Source organism: Chelonoidis abingdonii, chromosome 2, assembly GCF_003597395.2.
Source record: "Chelonoidis abingdonii isolate Lonesome George chromosome 2, CheloAbing_2.0, whole genome shotgun sequence".
Taxonomy (NCBI): Eukaryota; Metazoa; Chordata; order Testudines; family Testudinidae; genus Chelonoidis; species Chelonoidis abingdonii.
This window is the reverse complement of record NC_133770.1, coordinates 143,016,679-143,037,315: the sequence shown is the minus strand read 5'-3', so window position 1 is coordinate 143,037,315 and position 20,637 is coordinate 143,016,679.

The following is a 20,637-nucleotide window of genomic DNA, read 5'->3' as shown; positions in this document are numbered from 1 at the left end:
AAAAAAAACATGAATCAAGAACTGGGAGGACCATACTTTCTCCCATAGTGGAGAAGTTGTTTGCTGAGTACAATTCTAGATAATGAGCTCCCTTTAGGAAAACCAGAAACGTACGTCCGTGCATGTGTGTGAGAGAGAGACAGAGAGAGTGTGGTTGATCTGATCTAGTGGTTGGAGCAGGAGTTAGAAACAATGAGATATTAGGAGATCAGTATCTGAGACAGGCTAGAGGGCCAGCCAAGAATCAGGAGACAGGCAGGTTCAGGTTATCAGGAGACCAGAGATAGGCAGTAGGAACACATAGCACAAGGGAACCAATCCTTCACAGGTGAAATCCAATTACATGGGCAACTTCCTGTTCCTGTATTTGGTTTAAATAGAAGCAGGGAACCAATCAGGACCTGTAGATTTCCTCCAATCAGATCCAAGGACAGGAAATTTCTGACAGAGATGATCTTCTAGTTCTGACAACTCTTGATCAGGTCACTGGTTGGTAGATTAGTATTTATTAGTGCCTTAGAACACAGTGGACCAGGGCTTGAGACCCCCAATCCCTGATCACATGTGACAGGAAGAAAAAGGACTCGGCTGAGATAACTAGTAGGGCACTGGAATAGCAATCCTGAACACCTGGGTCATATTTCCCTCTCCCTCACTGGCCTGCTTTCTCCAGAGACAAGTCCCTTTGCCTCTATTTCTTTCCATCCTTTGTCATTTCTGTTTTGACTATTTATATGCTGAGCTCTACAAGGCAGAAACTGTCTCTTACTCTCTGTTTCTGTAGTGCAGACAAAATGGAAACCCAAATTGGATTGGGGTCTCTAGGTACTCCAATTATACAAATATCACTTGTAAATTGGATGGTGGCTAGGTGGGAAAATAGCCCCATGTATTCTTTTGAGGAAGAAATTTATAGGAAATGCATCAACTTAGTCAGTTACTGGTGGTTCAGATGGAAGGTATCCAGGACTGGCGCCAGGGTTTCTGGTACCCTAGGCACCAGGCCATTTCGCCGCCCCACATGTGGGTCTCGTGGCTCTGGTGGAGCTGCCGCAGGCATGCCTGCGGCAGGTCCACCGGAGCCACGGGACCAGCAGACCATCAGCAGAAATGCCTGTGGCAGGTCCACCGGAGCCGCGGGACCAGTAGACCCTCCGCAGGTACGACTGCGGCAGCTTCATGTTCATGGGACTCATTCTGGGAAAGGAAGAGGCTCTGGCACTATCAGTGTTATGCTTATAAGAAGCACACAAAATCTTATGCCTATAAGAAGCACCCGGAATCTTTTTCAAGGGGATAAGACAATATGCTGTGTTGGTTGAGAGTACAATTTAAGCATTAAAATCAGCATATGCTTCTGTTCGTTCATCCCTCCCTCTAAAAAAAAAGAAAGAAAAAAAGGTTCTGAAGCTGGATCTTATAGTGTTGCTCGGTCAGTTCTAGTGGCCAGCTAAAACTGTACACGAGGGAGAGGAGCAGCTGGAGCTGGGTTTCTGTCAAACACGTCTGAAGCTCCGATGTTGATGCAGAACAAACCCAAAATCCCATGACAATACCCCCTTCTTTTATAGTAATAAGTTCCCATACAAGTCTGTGGACCTTGCTGTGTCACACTGGAGCTGTTAATCACGAGGTAGTCAAAGTTGCTCCCAATCAGCATTATTCTGGGTTATTACTGGAAGTATCCACAGCTATTTCTTATCTCGTCCCTCTGGCTCCACTCTTTATCTTGTCTTTGGGGCGTATGCCTTTGCCTTAGGGTCGTCGATCTGCCATCCGGGTGATTCTGATAATAAGATTGGTGCCTCTCAACCTCTCCGCTTCCCTCTCGACCATCTGGCCCAGCAGTACTGGCGCCTCCTCTCTCTTTTCTGTTAGCATGCCATACAGTCTTCACTCACACACAAAACAGTAAATAATTTCGAAAGAAAGAATTACAGCCATTACACTTCTATCCTTCTAAAAGCAATTGACGTGTAAAGCAAAGAATAAAATGAAAACAATTTATTCTTGCTAATTCAAAGCTAACAAAATAAGCAAAATGGAGTACAATTTACTCGAGACAATCTCTTCCCCTTAGGCTTTTGGCCTACATCAGCACTAAGGTACAGTAGATGCTTTAGTTCTAATAATGAAGTTTCTCTCTTTCCACAGGTCCCATAGTGCATAAATCATCCATCATTCATACAGAGAGTGAGATGGAGAGAGATAAATAGAAAAAGAAAGATAGCCAGATACTGCAAATCAGCAAGGAAGCACAAGAAACCCCAGATGGCAGTTCAGAGTTGGCCTTGTACCCACATCTTGCAAAGAAGCAGAGACTGAGGGCCTTTTCTGATTTAGGGGCAGATTGTGAGCCCCTTACTCTCACTGCTGAGAAGTTACTCACCCAGTAAAAACACTGACTCCAGTGGGACTAGATGTGCAAAAAAGAGCTCACCAAAGTGAGTTACTTCTCACAGTTTGGCCCTTTGTCCATTTGGGGAGGGACAGCACTTGGGCATACGTTTGTGCACATTTGCTATGTTCTATAAAAGCCATTATATGCCACCTTTTACTCAGGCTGAATAGTGCCTTACTGCAGAGTAGTTGCCATTGATATGAATGGTACTACTGTACTTGTGCTAAACATGTGCGTTACAATCCCTCACTTCCACACCAGGAGAAGAAAAACTTCTCTCTCTGTAGCTGAAATAAGAAGAGTCAAATCTTATGCTTCAAGGCTTTGACTGGTTGCCTGCACTGGGCCAGGATGCAATTTTTTCATCCTAGTTCAAAATTTGCCAAGCTATTTACCCAATAATCCTTTGTTTCTTGGAGAATCCAGTTTGAACTAGTTTATACATCTCTCTTGAGGGAGTGGCTTCTAAGGGTTAATAATGAAGAAGTACATTAGCATCCCCCAATCCCTACTAAAGAGTGTACATATAATGCCACAACAACACATGTACAATTGCATTTTTAATAGCCATGGAATACATTCTATTGACATGAATCAATAAAGTTTAACTTAATTCAGTAAAGTTTGTCCTAGTTCTATAAGGTTTGTTCAGGATACAACAGAATAGTCTGTCACAGGCACTACAAAGCTCTGGTTCTTTGCGCCATAAACACATTACTAAATATAGTAATTGCTAATACCATGGACAAACAACTTTTGGCCTGGAAAAAGACATTCTGTCATAAGTGACCTCATTGAATTTTTGACACTCAGAGTTGCAGCATCTGTAGAAAGAGGTGACTGATACTTGCCCCCTTCCTTGCTAAATGCCTTTGGATTTGTTTGAAAAAAAAAAGTACTGTGAAATGCAGAGGCTTATCGATGCCAATTGTTAGAAGAGGTCAGACTACCACCCATAGGGCAAGAAGTATTTTTTATGGGGGGAAGAGGCACTGAAACAAACTCTCTAATGTTTGGTCCACATAAGAAAATAGGAGCCGAGTACTGCTACTAAATAAAGAAGATACGTTTTATCTCAAGTAATAGTAGTCTGTCCTGTGGTACTGGAAGCCTTGGATTGCAAGCAATCATTTTGCCTGTTCCTCCCTTGTTTCCTGAAAGGTCCAGAGGCACTGAAGCTGTCAAGGCTGAAGCTGAGGAGTCTGAACACTTCTGGTGATCTATCAGGGAGTTGCCACTCCACTGTTGCCTGGTGGTTCCAAAAGGTGGTCTAATTTTTCCTTGCTGCAAATTTTAAACTTCATCTTAGCAAGATGAGTCCAGTGAAATACATTTCATGTCTCTCCTATACCCATGCATTGAAAAAGCATTAAAAGATTTCTGCAATTTTGAAAAGCATTGAATTTTTATCGTGGAACTCCTTTTTCAGATGTCTTCTTTTTTCCCCACCTATTTAGAACATTTCTGTTGTTGGTCAGACTGATAATTTTCAGACTGATCTGTCTTTTATTGTTTTTAGACTTGAGAGAATGCAAAATCCCACTTCAAATAGTAACTTAACTACAACCATAACTATGGAGAGCCAACTGCCTCTCCTGTATAGAGCTTGCCAAGGGAAAGCCAAAGTCACACTGGAGTTATGATATGGCAAAATCCTATGTAGCTGTGGTACCACAATCTGTTAGCACTCTATGAAAGGTCTGATTTAAAGCATATCAAAGTCAGTGGAAGTCTTTCAAAATTAAAGAAAGTTCAAATGCACTTTTTTGTACATTCCACTATCTCTCTCTCTCTAATTAAAGGGAATAAAAAGGTTGCATGAATATTAAATATCCGTGTTCTGATTTGGGCCAACAGTAATTTCATTCTCAGTGTCTAGTAGTAAATCCTAATAGTACACAAAAAGCAAACCAGGACCTTAATTAATGGCAAATAAAACATCAGAAGCATTTTGAATTTTTAAAGTAACCTATTATATATATTCAGTCAATTGAGTTCTCACTGTGATATGAACCAAAATCTGAGAGTAAATTAACTCAGCAATCAATCAAATTGGTTTTAACATCCAATTTTCTTGCAAACTTTTCAACATGCTTACGTAAATCAAGGCAAATCTCAACCATTCTTACATATTTCCAAGAAAGTGTTTGAAAGCCACAGCTGCAGTTACAATTTAATTTAAAAGTAAATTTAATTCTCTTACAGCAAATTTATTTTTTTTCAAAATGTTAATCTTTGAAACAATTGGACAGCAACAATGATATCACTTAGGTGCAAATAGAACTATCATCAATATTTTCAATTTAATCTAGCACCGGGTTGGATTATTAATGGCCATAGGCTTTATCTTCATTGCTAAAAAAGGTGCATTTTTAGCTCAGGAAAACTAACAGATGTTAACTATGCCAAGATAAAAACTACAGCAAGAACAAGGGACTTTAGTTTTACCATAAGTTTAACTAGGTGAGGTGAACCCCACTGCATTTACAGCATGGTGAATTTACCTCAGGGTACACCTAAATGTTCTCTTTATTGTGTTTTTACCTCAAGATAACTTGTACATTAGTGTCAAATATCAGGGGGTAACCATGTTAGTCAGTATCCACAAAACATTGTGCATAAGTTATACTCTGGGAAAAAACACACCTCTTTAAACCGTGACGTCAAGGATTAAAACAAACTGGGAAACCTACCATTAACCATCATATTTAATTCTCTTTCTATTCTTATGTTGTTTTGGATTCAGTTGGAACACAGATGCAAATTGCTTACTTTTACAATCAGGCATTCTGTAAATTTCAGTGTCAGTGCCATCATGATAGCATTGCCACATGTGCTATAGCACATTTCTTTGCAGGACATTACACCAGCAGAAATATAAGCAAGTCTGCCCTTTATTCATAATGGGAAAAGGAGCATGTTATAGCTTTTGCCATCTACTTATCATAACACTGCAAAGCACATTTATATTACTGCATTTATAATATGTAACTGCAAAAAGCTCTTCAGTAAATTTTATATATGGAAGAATCACTGAGAATAATCTGGAACCTCTGACTGCTACCACATGCTGCTCATCCATATGGGCACTACTGATACTGCAAAGTGTAACCCTGAACACATGAGAAGTGACTACTGGGCTCCGAGAGTGAGGGTGAAGGAATTGGGGGTGCAGGTAGTGTTGTGACCAATCCTTCCAGTCAAGGGTAGGCAGACCTGTTGAAAGTCTTTGGATAAAGAATAAAATACAAGGGTGATGTTATAGTAGGGTCTGTTATAGTGGCTTTTTTAAACAACAAACAAGATCAACCAAAGCACAGGACTTGGTGGTGACGAGAGACTTCAACTATCCAGAAATCTGTTGGGAAAATAATACAGCCAGGCACAAATTATCCAACATAATCCAATTATCTTGGAATGCATTGGAGAAATTATTTTTGTTGAAGATGGTGGAGAAAGTGACTAGTTGAGAGGCTGTTCTAGATTTGATTTTGACAAACGGAGGAACTGGCTGAGAACTTGAAGGTGGAAGGCAGTTGGGGTGAAAGTGATCATGAAATTATGAGTTAATGATTCTAAGGAATGGTAGGAGGGAAAAAGAACATAGACTTTCAAAAAGGCAGATTTTAGCAAACTCAGAGGATTGGTAGGTAAAACCCCATGGGAAGCAAGTCTGAAGGAAAGTGGTAATCAGGAGAGTGAGCAGTACTTTATTTTAAAGAGAAAGTATTTAAGTCACACAAGCAAACTATCTCAATTTGTAGGAAAGATAGGAAGTATGGTAAGAGACCATCATGGTTTAACCAGAAGATGATCTAAAACTCAAGAATCATACAAAAAGTGGAAACTAGATCAAATTATGAAGGAGGAATATGAAAAAAGCAAAGCAAAACAATATCAGAAGCACATAGTTACTACAATTGCCCTTTTTCAGTCCTCTTGGCTCTCTCCTGTCCTCCATGAGATTATTTTTAAAAATGCTAATGGCTCAGAGATCTCGAGCCATTTCTTTAAGTATTCTAGGATGTATTTAATTAGGCCCTGCTGACTTGAAGACATCTAACTTGTCCAAGTAATTTGAACTTGTTCAATCTCTATTTTAGATCTTACTCCATTCATACTGATTTTCACTATGCTAGTTGTCCAATCACTGCTAACATTTTTGGTAAAAAGTGAACAAAAAAAAGTCATTAAACACTTCATGGCTGCATTTTTTGTTATTGTCTTTCCCTCCTCATTGAGTAATGTGACTAAGCTTGTCAGTTTTTCTATTGCTTCTACAGTATTTATAAAGTGGCTGCGGTTTGCCACTCCAGGCCAATGGGGGCTATGGGAAGCGGTGGCCAGCACCCAGTAGTAGTTACTGGTGACCCAGTAGGGGTTACTACGATTTATGTGTTTTGTGAGAGCTAGCTATAAAATATTAAGTAAAATAACCCCCTCAGAGTAGTCCGAGGGAGCTTTTCTTTAGGCAATGAGCTGACACCTAAACTTTCCATCAGCTGGATTGAAGGAGGGCAGCCGGAAGCCAAGCTGGTGATCACTCAAAACCATCTCAGATTTTTGGTAATTATAATCTTTGTAGTGCTCTGAACCTATTGCTGTCATGTATTTGTGTGTATGTGCTTTAGATTTACTAAAAGAGCAGTTTTGGGAAAGCATTCTGGTTCGTATAAGTCATTTATCGGATGGATGAGTTGTGCCCCCACTGATTTATTTCTGACACTGCCTGGAGAGAAACAGTGAAGTTACTGCTGCCCTGGGTTTAGAAAACCTTCAGTAATTGTGTGTAACATCTGACAATGTGATCAGAACCAAGCCCCTTATGTCCAACTTGGTCAGAATGAGTAACTTGAATGAACTGCATTTCTTCCTTGCCTACAGCTTCATACTTCTCCCCTAACATGCTTTACTTGCCATCTACACAGTGGTTCTAGGAAGCCATATCTAACACTACACAACTCCTCTCACGTAACAAAACAGTTTTTTTCTGGCCTGTAAAAATCTAATTTAGCGATCGGCGACCTTTGGCATGTGGCCCACTAGGGTAAGCACCCTGGTGGACCAGGCCTGTTTGTTTACCTGCCGCGTCCACAGGTTTGGTGTCAGCTCCTTTCCTGAAGAAAAGCTTCCTCGGACTACTCCGAGGTGTTTATTTTACTTAATATTTTATAGCTAGCTCTCATAAAACACATAATTGATAGTAACGCCTACTGAGTCACTATAATAACTCCTACTGGGTTCCTAATTCTAGCTTTAACAAATTGCTCATTACATCTTATTGACAAAGCATTTCTAGTTATAACAATAAAGTTTATAGCTATGAGGCACTCAAAACCAAAGTCACTATCCACTTACTCTTTTTCATTTTTATAGTCTGTTAACTCTTTCCCCCTCCTCTGACAGTTGGCAGTGTTTGCTGAGCAAACCCCCTAGGGGGAGGCAAGTTCCTAGGGGGAGTCCGTGTGCTCTCCCACCCTGAATGCCAACTCCGCAGCTCCCATTGGCCATAACTGTGGCCAATAGGAGCTGTGTGGGTGGTGCCTGCAGGCAGAGGCAGTGCATGGAGCCCCCTACCTCCCCCCAGGGGCTGCTGGGACATGCCGGACACTTCTGGTTGTGGCACAGGGCCAGGGCAGACAGGGAGCCTGCCTTAGCCCTGCTGCGCTGCCGGACTTTTAGCAGCCTGAAATCTCTCGGTTTGGCTTCAGTAGCCTCCAGGAGATATAGCCGGATTCCAGGAGACTCCTGCAAAACCGGGAGGGTTGGCAACCTTAAAGTTAACTGAGGTCAATTTCCAGCTGTGTGCCACACTTCCTGCGTGACTTTCGGCAAATCACTTTAAATCTCTCTGTGCCTCAGATCTCCATTTCTAAAAGGCAAATAATAGCACTTACTCTACTTCCAAGCTGTTGTGATGATAAACAACTTATAGATTGTGAAATGCTCAGGTACTATAGTAATGAGGGCCATACATGTACCATATATAGGCAGATGGTCTTCACTGTGACTTGCTGTGGAATTAATAGTTTACCTTAATAGCAACACTTGTCTCAAGTTTCTATCTTTCTAAGAAAAGAATTTAAAAAAGGAAGTTTGTTTCTAACCTGCAGCTGGTGAGTTCATTTACAATCAATCATAGTTAGCCATGAGGTTACACATTAGTCTGAAACTGAACTTTGGTACAATTATTTAAAAATAGAATTGTGTTTTATCTTGATTAGTACCAATTAAAAGCAACATTAAGAAGAGATGGCATAGAATATTGCCCTCAATAGTGAGAGTGGCATAGGCAGCCATAAAAAAAAAGATCAAGACAGACCCAGATCTTGACTTGAGAATAATAATATTTCCAGTTCCATAATACTGCTTAACCTTGCTCCTATACTGTGGCACAGATGCACAGGCAGGAAGGCAAGCACTACACTATGTTAAAGAGTGGCAACCAGACAGTGCCAATGCACTAAGCATTTTATTATGTGGATTTCCCATTCCATGGGTTAGTGAGCTCAGGAGTAGTAGCCTTTCGACAGTAGCATACTTGGAAGGTTTCCTTCAGGAGCCACAGTGGCTGGCAGAGGTGGGAGGTAGTGCAGAGATAGTGAACATCTATCCGGAAATCAGGAGATCCATACTTTCCGGGGGCCTAAATCTGCCTCCCAGCCTAACTCAGAGTAAACAATATGCATGAAAACTTGTCAAGTTTCTGTCCATTAAGTGATGAAAACCTAGGGAAGGTAGAATATGGATGCATGTATCTAAAGCTCTCATTCTGTGCTAAGGAGGAATAATCAGACACTGGGAAAGACTCAGAAATGTTTGCTGTTATTCTAGTTTTTGTAATAATGTTCTGAATGCCACTATCTTTAGCTTTACATCCAAGGTAGAAATTAATTCACAATTCACAGATTCATAGACTCTAGGACTCGAAGGGACCTCGAGAGGTCATCAAGTCCAGTCCCCTGCCCTCATGGCAGGACTTAATACTGTCTAGACCATCCCTGATAGACATTTATCTAACCTACTCTTAAATATCTCCAGAGATGGAGATTCCACAACCTCCCTAGGCAATTTATTCCAGTGTTTAACTACCCTGACAGTTAGGAACTTTTTCCTAATGTCCAACCTAAATCTCCCTTGCTGCAGTTTAAGCCCATTGCTTCTTGTTCTATCATTAGAGGCTAAGGTGAACAAGTTTTCTCCCTCCTCCTGATGACACCCTTTTAGATACCTGAAAACTGCTATCATGTCCCCTCTCAGTCTTCTCTTTTCCAAACTAAATAAACCCAATTCTTTCAGCCTTCCTTCATAGGTCATGTTCTCAAGACCTTTAATCATTCTTGTTGCTCTTCTCTGGACCCTCTCCAATTTCTCCACATCTTTCTTGAAATGCGGTGCCCAGAACTGGACACAATACTCCAGTTGAGGCCTAACCAGCGCAGAGTAGAGCGGAAGAATGACTTCTCGTGTCTTGTTTACAACACACCTGTTAATGCATCCCAGAATCACGTTTGCTTTTTTTGCAACAGTATCACACTGTTGACTCATATTTAGCTTGTGGTCCACTATGACCCCTAGATCTCTTTCTGCCATACTCCTTCCTAGACAGTCTCTTCCCATTCTGTATGTGTGAAACTGATTGTTCCTTCCTAAGTGGAGCACTTTGCATTTGTCTTTATTGAACTTCATCCGGTTTACCTCAGACCATTTCTCCAATTTGTCCAGATCATTTTGAATTTTGACCCTGTCCTCCAAAGCAGTTGCAGTCCCTCCCAGTTTGGTATCGTCCGCAAACTTAATAAGCGTACTTTCTATGCCAACATCTAAGTCGTTGATGAAGATATTGAACAGAGCCGGTCCCAAAACAGACCCCTGCGGAACCCCACTTGTTATACCTTTCCAGCAGGATTGGGAGCCATTAATAACTACTCTCTGAGTACGGTTATCCAGCCAGTTATGCACCCACCTTATAGTAGCCCCATCTAAATTGTATTTGCCTAGTTTATCGATAAGGATATCATGCGAGACCGTATCAAATGCCTTACTAAAGTCTAGGTATACCACATCCACCGCTTCTCCCTTATCCACAAGGCTCGTTATCCTATCAAAGAAAGCTATCAGATTGGTTTGACACGATTTGTTCTTTACAAATCCATGCTGGCTATTCCCTATCACCTTACCACCTTCCAAGTGTTTGCAGATGATTTCTTTAATTACTTGCTCCATTATCTTCCCTGGCACAGAAGTTAAACTAACTGGTCTGTAGTTTCCTGGGTTGTTTTTATTTCCCTTTTTATAGATGGGCACTATATTTGCCCTTTTCCAGTCTTCTGGAATCTCTCCCGTCTCCCATGATTTTCCAAAGATAATAGCTAGAGGCTCAGATACCTCCTCTATTAACTCCTTGAGTATTCTAGGATGCATTTCATCAGGCCCTGGTGACTTGCAGGCATCTAACTTTTCTAAGTGATTTTTAACTTGCTCTTTTTTTATTTTATCTTCTAAACCTACCCCCTTCCCATAAGCATTCACTATGTTAGACATTCCTTCAGACTTCTCAGTGAAGACCGAAACAAAGAAGTCATTAAGCATCTCTGCCATTTCCAAGTTTCCTGTTACTGTTTCTCCCTCCTCACTGAGCAGTGGGCCTATTCTGTCCTTGGTCTTTCTCTTGCTTCTAATGTATTGATAAAAAGTCTTCTTGTTTCCCTTTATTCCCATAGCTAGTTTGAGCTCATTTTGTGCCTTTGCCTTTCTAATCTTGCCCCTGCATTCCTGTGTTATTTGCCTATATTCATCCTTTGTAATCTGACCTAGTTTCCATTTTTTATATGACTCCTTTTTATTTTGTAGGTCATGCAAGATCTCGTGGTTAAGCCAAGGTGGTCTTTTGCCACATTTTCTATCTTTCCTACCCATCGGAATAGCTTGCTTTTGGGCCCTTAATAGTGTCCCTTTGAAAAACTGCCAACTCTCCTCAGTTGTTTTTCCCCTCAGTCTTGATTCCCATGGGACCTTACCTATCAGCTCTCTGAGCTTACCAAAATCTGCCTTCCTGAAATCCATTGTCTCTATTTTGCTGTACTCCCTTCTACCCTTCCTTAAAATTGCAAACTCTATGATTTCATGATCACTTTCACCCAAGCTTCCTTCTACTTTCAAATTCTCAATGATTTCCTCCCTATTTGTTAAAATCAAGTCTAGAACAGCTTCACCTTGACATGACAGTGGATTAATTTCATAGCATTTTCAGATCTCATTACTATTGACAGAAGAATAGACTTTCCATCCCTCCTCTCATTGCTGTTTTCCCCACACACACACACACACCACTGGAATGAACATAAGACTCCATAATAAGCATTTCAGTTATTAGCATTTTGGTAATACCTTGCTTCTGTGATAAAGAGGATAATAAGAATTAGAATATGGGATGAAACTGGAACTGGAATATGGCATGTGTGAGGCTATTTTAAAGTTATTGCTTGGTCATTTTCAAATGCCAAAATCCAGCAAGTGTTGAAATTCTGTGCCTTTTTGTCTATACAGAATGTGTTATAAGCTTGATATGCTATGACTTCTCTCAGTGTCAGGCTGTGTAATTAACACAAAGGCTTCAGTTAGAGATGGTGCAGAGCCACACAGCTGTAGGTGCTCCCAGAACTCGCCAAAGTGCAGGAGCCATTTGCTGTGGATACTTGTGAAGAGGTTGCCTGACTCATCGTTAGGACGGCACCTCCTCCTGGCCATTCTAGGAATTAGCTTCACAAGATCAACACCCTTTCCTGCAATTACAAGCTGTCTGTCCACCTCTTTCTTTGGGTCTGCAACTCTTCTCTTGCTCCACAATCTGCTGCTACCTCTTCATGACTCAGCCAGGTCACTATATGCACTTCAGAATGATGTATCAAAGTCCATCCTCACCAGCAGTCTCAGAAAGTCTTCAATTTCACTACCCCCTAATGCCAAGTCGTCCATGGCTAGTAGGAGAACCTGGACTCACCCTGTACTCTAGATTCCAGCTCAGAGCTCCACTAATCAGCCACCAAGGTCTATTCCCTCTTTGACCTTGCTAACTTTCCCTGAGCCCTCTCAAGTCTTCCTAGTTTCCCCCTCTCTGGATTTGCCAACCTCTCAACTCCTTCCTCCCAGGGAGTAACTGTGGGTTACCTGTCTCTGTACCTGCCTCCAAACACTTCTCTCTTCTCCCAGAGAGTGACTGCAGACTTTCTCAGCTGCCTCCTCTGCTTCCAATTTCCTTTCTCCAGACATCCAGCCCAGTTTGTTCCACCCCAGCTGGGCTCCCGCACTGAATCTGGGGATTGCTTAGCCACCTGATTCCTTTCAGCTGTGGTCTATCAAGTTAATTAGCCCCCATCTCAATCTACATTAACCCTTTCACTAGCCAATGTGGGATGAACCCCATCACAATACTGTAGCATGCTCCCTGCTGTGCTGCTGGCCAGTTCTGCATGTTGGTGTATAAGAGGACATTGGGAACATGGCACCTCTAGAAAGGAGCATGCCTTGTGCTTCCCCCAAGTAAGAGACAAATGGAAGGGAAAGATCCCATGCATCTCTCCCCTGTCTTCTCCCCTATACTACAGCCAGACAGAGTATGGACTTTAAAATTAAAAATGGTGAAAGTTACTGGTCATTTGCTGAGTCAGACTTATCATTTCAGCGATGCCAAAGCTCATTGTATTAACTTTTCTTAAAGCTCCCAGCTCCTGGAGTCTGAAGACCACATAAGCTTCTCAGTTTTTAGTTAAAAAAAAACATTACTGGCCTTCACATTTATAGAGAAAGGCTTGACAATGTAATTTAAGTGAGCCCTACATGCTCAAAAAACAGATGGCAAGAGAAAAAAATCTCACATTTATTATTATTATTATTTTAATATTATGATTCTTAAGCCATTCCCATAATTTTCTTGGACCAAACTCATGATTTTTGGGATTGGCAATGCTGCAATTCTAAGTGACCCAGACTGCCCAGAGAGGAACAACCAAGTCTTGAATTGTTTCCCTGCCTCCAGTTCTGCTGCTGAAGTGTGTGTGTGTGTGTCTTTCCTAAGTTGTTTCCTCCCCTGCTGGTCCTGATGACAAGAGAAGAACAGTCTATGTATCATAGAATTTCAGTGAGATGTAGAGTACAGCTGGTCAAAATTTCTCATTCAGGTTTTTGTTTGTTTTGTTTTGTTTATGTCTGTGTTTTTGGGGGGGGGACAAAAAATGTTTCATCAAACTGAAAATTTACGTAGGAAATGTCAAAAGTCGTTTGCTTGTTAAAAACCATACGCTGAAAAATTTCACCAAGTGGACGAATTGTATTTAATAAAGTCAAAAGAGTTAGCTGGAATTTTTTCAGTTTTGGATGGCCAAAATCAGAAACATTTTCATAAATTGCTGAAAATAAAGTTTGTTTTTGTCAGTGGAAAGAAAATAATTTCTTAACTAGTTCTAGTTCTCAGGAGATGCCTGCTTTGCTCTTGTTTAATTGGGTTTGCTGTTTGCTGCTACTTAAACAAACCAGTTACACCAAAAATGAATTATGGTGGACCCATTGTAAGTAATAGCCACCATCGGTTACCTCAGATAGAGTGCCTCATGGAGTACACTCTCAGGTCTACAATGGAGCATGCATGCTCCCTTGTCCCTTGGCTTGGTAAAGCCTGCTCCCAGTAACACTCCCAGTTAGCTGTGTAGGAAGCAGAGGAGCATCTTATTCCACCTCTTATTCCTTCTCTTTAGCTAATTTGTATCCTCTGAGGTACCAGTTTCTATGCTCTCCTTAGTATAGAGATTGTTATTATGCCCAAACCTTGTGCAGAAGGAGTGGGGGAAACAAAGGCATGGAGAATTTTTATTGACAGAGCCCTATCCCCATTCCTTGCCCCTGTGCTAGCGTGAAGCACAATCTGTCCCAATGCACGAATTATACAATTTTCAATGATTATTTTCATTAACTATATAGAAAAGGAAAATCTGACCTTATAAGCTATACAATGTATCTAGAAATCACACTAATTAAATTTTTGGAGGGAAATGGGTGGTGAAATTACTTCAGTATCGATACTTTCCAACAGATGCATTGTGACAACAGATTTACTGTACCCTATGGGGAGGAGTCTGTGTTTTAGTTCATAAAAGACTGTGATGTCACATCACTGAATGCCTAGTTTTTTGGAACCAGAAACCACTGACCCACTAAGAGAAAAATAGTGCAAATCCACATTAGGGTCACATAAGCCTCTTTCATCCTCTTGGGTTGCATTCAGAAAGACAGGGATAACATTGTGGCATGGAAGCTACTGTCTAAAGCAGGGAGTATGTTCTGGAGCCACAGTGTCCCACCTGAAGCTCCCATATACCTATTGATAGGGACCTATCAAATTCAAGACCATGAAAAACATGTCACAAGCCAGGAAATCTGATTTCCCCAATGAAATCTGGCAATTGTTGGGGAGGTGCAGAGCTGGGGGTGCCCCAGCCAGGGGATCCCCCAGCCAGGGGATCCTACCTTGTGCTGGGCTCCAGCTGCTAGTCCTGGCTGAAGCTGGGGAGAGATGGGATTTCCTCTTCACCTGCAGGTGCTGCTTCCAGAGCCAGGTTAGACACACTTCCAGGAACCTCCAATGGCTGCAGGAAGCTCCCATGATTGCTGGGGGTTAGCCAAGCTCTGAAGGCAGCACAGAAGTTGGTGTGACTGTCAGCCCCTGACCCAGGTGGGGAGGATGCAGCTCAAACTGTCAGCCCCCCTGCATGGAGAGGCTGCAGCTCAAGCTGCCCCCTGCCCCATGTGAGAGGCTGTGGCTCCAGCTGTCAGTGCTCGACCAGGGTGGGAGGCTGTTGGGAAAACCTGGACTTATGGCAACCCACCTCCTATACCCTGCAACCCTCACTTCTGTGCTTCTGCTTGCATTGGTACTGGCTTTAGATCTGGGTGCCCAGCCAGCAGCCGCTGCTTTCCAGCTGCCCAGCTCTGAAGGCAGCTCCCCTGCTGGCAACTGTGCAGAACTAAGGGTTGCAATCCCATGACCCCCCCACAATAGCCTTGCAACTCACCCCAAGGACCCGCATGGTTACAACACTGTGATATTTCATATGTAAATATTTGAAACCATCATTCTGACTATTTTAAAAATCCTACAACTGTGATATTGATAAAAATGGATCTTAAATTTGGTAGGTCCCTACCCATTGCACATTTAACTCAAACAATGAATTTAAGAGGAAGATGGAGCATGTACCCTGAACCCATCATGCTGTATGTGTGACCAGCTCTGGGTTAGCACAGTTGTTTCCAAACTGTAATTTAAGAGATATCATTGTTCTGCAGAGCTGATCACATGGTTGTACCTCTCTTCTTTCCAGCTAATGCATCCCATTAAAAGAAGCTAAAATAGGCTAAAAGGTCCTACTATGACATGTAATATTGCTACATAGTAATTGGTGTAGATCCCACAGAGATTTTATTTGATCAACACTAGGAGAGGAAACATTCACATTCTTTTTTTGGTTATATCGCAGAATACAACTTGAGGATGTCTGGAGTAGACTGCAATGCCCAAAGTCACACAAGTATAATGTCCATGCTCTAACTAGCACCATAGATTATGATGACTGTGATAAACCCAACAGAAGAAGCAAAGTTGTTTCTCAGGTGGAAGGTATAGCGGAGGCATTAATGATACTATATAATACATTACAGTTTTCCCTTCCATAGTATCCTCCAAACATACTATCATATTACACAGTTAATGTCAATTATAAACTAGATTAAAAGTAAAAATATGAAGGGTTTGAAGGTCAGATTTATAGAAACCTGCTGACATAGTGGCCAGGAGGGAGATCTCCAGCCATATAAAAACACAGCACAAATGAAAAAGTGACATACCAACCCCTCAAGATTCATGGAGAAAGGTCAGAGAGGAGAACACTGGAAGAATCAAATGGTGGTTTGGAAGTAGAGGGATTACAGGTCAGAGAGAGAATATGAAGAGTTTTGAAAAACACATGCAAAGTCAAACTAAACCCAGAGCTTGATAGTAAACCAATGAGGTGACTGAGCATGGATCTGATATAGCATCTTGTTTACTTTATAATGGAAATGTCAGATGATTCATCTGCCTTGAGACCAGCAACTAGGAAATGGTACATTTTGTTTCTTCAAATGCTCTCACTGACTCCAGCTTGATTCTATGAGCCACTAGTTTATATTTCTCATGAATCCTGAGACGCCTGCATAGATATTGCCAGTGTAGAAAGGTCAGATACCTTCTTGCTTAAGAAGAGACGTAGGCATTACTGATAAGATGGATTATACGAGTACAACGAAATTATTCAAAGGCAACACTTTAAATTATGTGACAAATCTTACATTAACTGAGTACCAGTATCATTATTTGTGATTAATTAATTTCCTAGTAAGTGGATTCCATTGTAATATTGTACTATATGTCCGGGGACTGTCAGATGAAAATGTGTTGGGAAATATAAGAGGTCACTAGAGCTCAGCAAAATTTGGTTTTGTGGAAAAGACATTCTGAAAATTTCAATTCAGAAAGATCAAGAAAGTCTGAAATCTATTTGGCAACATGTGAATACACATGCTCCAAACAGTGAGGATAAGGGCGTGGAGGAAGGGCATGTGGCAAACAGGTGAGCAGAAGAAATGTGCACAGCAATATGGAGAGCATCCAGAAAAATACAGAAAAAGGCCAGGAAAGCAGTTTATTCTGACCATCCGATGTTATTGGACTAGAAGAGTACTGATGAGAGCTTTATATAGTTTAGATACAGTATATGTTTTGGAAAAGTCTGATAAAAACATATTGGAAATGTACTGGGGAAACCAGTGAAGTGGCTAGGGAAGATTATGGGAGTGCAGCATCATAGAGAGTAAAAGATATTGGCTATGGATGTGTTTGGGGCCAAGTATTCAAGATAATTTCAGTTTTGGAATTTGGGTGCAGTGTTTGCCTTGAGTGCTCCTGCTGCTTTTCTCCCTTTGAACTCCCGAGGTCAGGGACAAGGACACAAGTCTTACTGCACCTAAAAACAGGTATGAAGAGATGGCAAGAATGTATCCTTTTCCTCTCTTTGGGGAGGTAGAGTGGGCCACAAGCTGGCTTTCTTCAGCAGTGGGAGTAAACCAGTCAGTGTTCTACCAGCATTTCCTTCCCAACCACTTGAACACCAGCCAGTGCCATCAGCATTAGACACTGATGTCTGCTGTGCATCTGCAGATCCTATGAGGATCCTTTTCAGCTGCAGAATATTCTCCATCACTGTTTTCAGAAAGGTCTGAAGGCACCTCATGAAGGAAATGTCCTGAATTATGAATGTCAGCTCTGATATTTGAAGGTTTCAGAAACTTATGGTATTCAGGACTTATGTGTGAACCTACTGTTGGGAACAGTGTTATAGCAGTCATTCAATATAATACTGGCTGAATTATTTATTTGCTTATTGTTGCCAATATTCATTGTTTGAAGAATAGTAATGTACAGTTCAAATTGGCTGAAGAATGCTACACATATATCCAATTAATAAAAGAAAAATGTGGCAAATACTGTGTTTGATGAATAGGATTCAATCAGCTCTGATTAAGGATGAAGGAAATATGATCATGTAACAGCTCTGAGTCATGATCTGAGTTAAAAGAAATCACTGGGTGATCAATTTGCGAGTGATGTCCCAATGACTAATCAATTTCAGTGATGTCCCACCAAATACTTCCAGGTTATTGAATATATGTTTCCCCTTGACCCCCCCCAAAAGAAAACTAGAAACTTCTGCAAAAACCTTTATGCTAAGAAAATATTAATCATGTGCAATCTAAACTTTGTTTAATAAAGTTAAACTACATTATCATACTCTATGATTCAAACAATACACTATAATTATTATCCAATTCAAAATGCCTCTTCTAACAAGCACAATCACAGGGAAGTGGCTCCAGCTTCTATCCAAGTTCATGGACTGTATGACAAATATATACCTCTGTATAACGCTGTCCTTGGGAGCCAAAAAATCTTACCACATTATAGGTAAAACTACATTGTATCGAACTTGTTTCGATCTGCCGGAGTGCGCAGCCCCGCACCCTCGGAGCACTGCTTTACCACATTATATCCAAATTCATGTTATATCGGGGTAGAGGTGTATGTTAATACATAATAAGGAGATATTACATGTGTATATCCATGTTCTTGATCTTGCAGTTTTAGCTGCTTCACTGCCATAAGAACAGCCATATTGGGTCAGACCAATGGTCCATCCAGTCCAGTATCCTTTCTGCTGACAGTGGCCAGTGCCAGCTGCTTCAGAGATCATAAACAGAACAGGCAATCGTTAAGTGATCCATCCCCTGTAGCCCACTTCCAGCTTCTGGCAGTCAGAGCCTAGGGAGACACAGCGCATGGAGTTACTTTCCTGACCATCTTGGCTAATAGCCACTAGTGCACCTATCCTCTCTGAAATTATTTAATTCTTTTGTGAACCCCATTATAGTTTTGGCCTTCACAACATTCCCTGGCAATGAGTGCCACACGTTGACTCTGCATTGTGTGAACAAGTACTTCCTTTTGTTTGTTTTAAGCCTGCTGCCTATTAATTTCATTGGATGACCCTTGGTTCTTCTGCTATGTGAAGGGGTAAATAACACTTCTTTATTCACTTTCTCCATACCATTCATTATTTCATAGACCTCTATCGTAACCCCTCTTAGTCATCTCTTTTCCAAGCTAAAAAGTCCCAGTCTTTTAATTCTGTCCTAATCTGAAGCTGTTGCATACCCTTAATCATTTTTGTTGCCCTTCTCCATACTTTTTTCCAATTGTAATATATCTTTTTATATAAAGATATCAAAGATAAAGATATAAAGATAAAAACCTGGGGTTTTTTAGTCTTCTCCTCTGCATTTGCCGGCCTATGCTTTTTGCAATACACCTTGAGAGGTTACCTCTGTCCATGCTCCCTCTGACTGAGACCCTGAGTGGGGAGTCAGACCCCAGAAATTCCTGAGCCTTCAGCACCTCTCCTTGGAGGCTGAGGAGGTCTCATCTCTTTGGGATCGACAGCATGAAATTACCCTGTAGTATTCTTCAAACCATGATGTATTTAGAATAGAGAAAAAATGGTAAGATCCAGTTTGCCCAACATACCTCATCTGAATATTTTGCTAATCCCCATGAGGTTGGCCTTCCCTTAATCTATATATAGAGAAAAGAAGTCTTACATCTCTACAAATCAATCCCGTCTCTGACCACTTCCAGGTCAACCTGATAACTCATCTGTACTGTCAAGAGAAGGTCTCCCATATCACTTGCCTGTCCAGCTAACCAAGTCCTAGAGTTCATCATAATATCAGGTTGCAGTTATGTTAACATTTCCAAAAAGTAGTGTTTAATCAAGAATACTAACGGAAGGAAATGCATAATTATTTTCCAGACCAATATAAGGACCACTGTTACCTCACCACCTATGAGAAATCCCCCACATCTCTGTTTCCAAATCCAACATATCAGAGGCCGCTTTGAAGTCCACTTCCTCAGACACTTCATACCAGTCAAGTTGATTGATTTTTGAGTGTTTGTCCATTGTTCTTGGTTATAAGAGTTAGATCATGTTCTCGTGCCGTATATATCCAGTTTCTGTCTTAACTGATTCAAGGTAGCATGACTTTATCTCTTTTTAAATTCCTTATATCAATTTTTCCTTATCATGAAATATAAATTATTGGAAAACCTAAAACCTGCTTTTACATTGCTTATGTCTGTGCGGAGCTCTATTGCAATCTGCACACATAGATCTGGCTGCAAAGTTGGGGCATAAGTTTGTAGAGAAAAAAGTTCTTCCGTGTTGACTACAACTCCACACTTTTCCTGTAGGATCTACAGTGTGTGATTATATTAGAAAAAATATTAAACTGGTGAAACATGAAAATAAAATCCCTTTCTGTGTGATACTTGCAGTTTCTTAAGGGCCTGTCTACACTACCACTTAAGTCGATATCGAAAAATCCACCCCCCAGAGAGATATAAGTTACATCAACTTAAAGTGGTGTCTACACCACAGTATGTCAACGGCAGACGCTCTCCTGCCAACATAGCTTCTTCCTCTCATTGAGGTGGAGTTGATAGGAGAGCACTTTCCTGTTGACATAAATCTTCACTAGACATGCTATGGCAGCGCAGTGCATCAATGTTTGATCATTTGTTGCAAAAACAA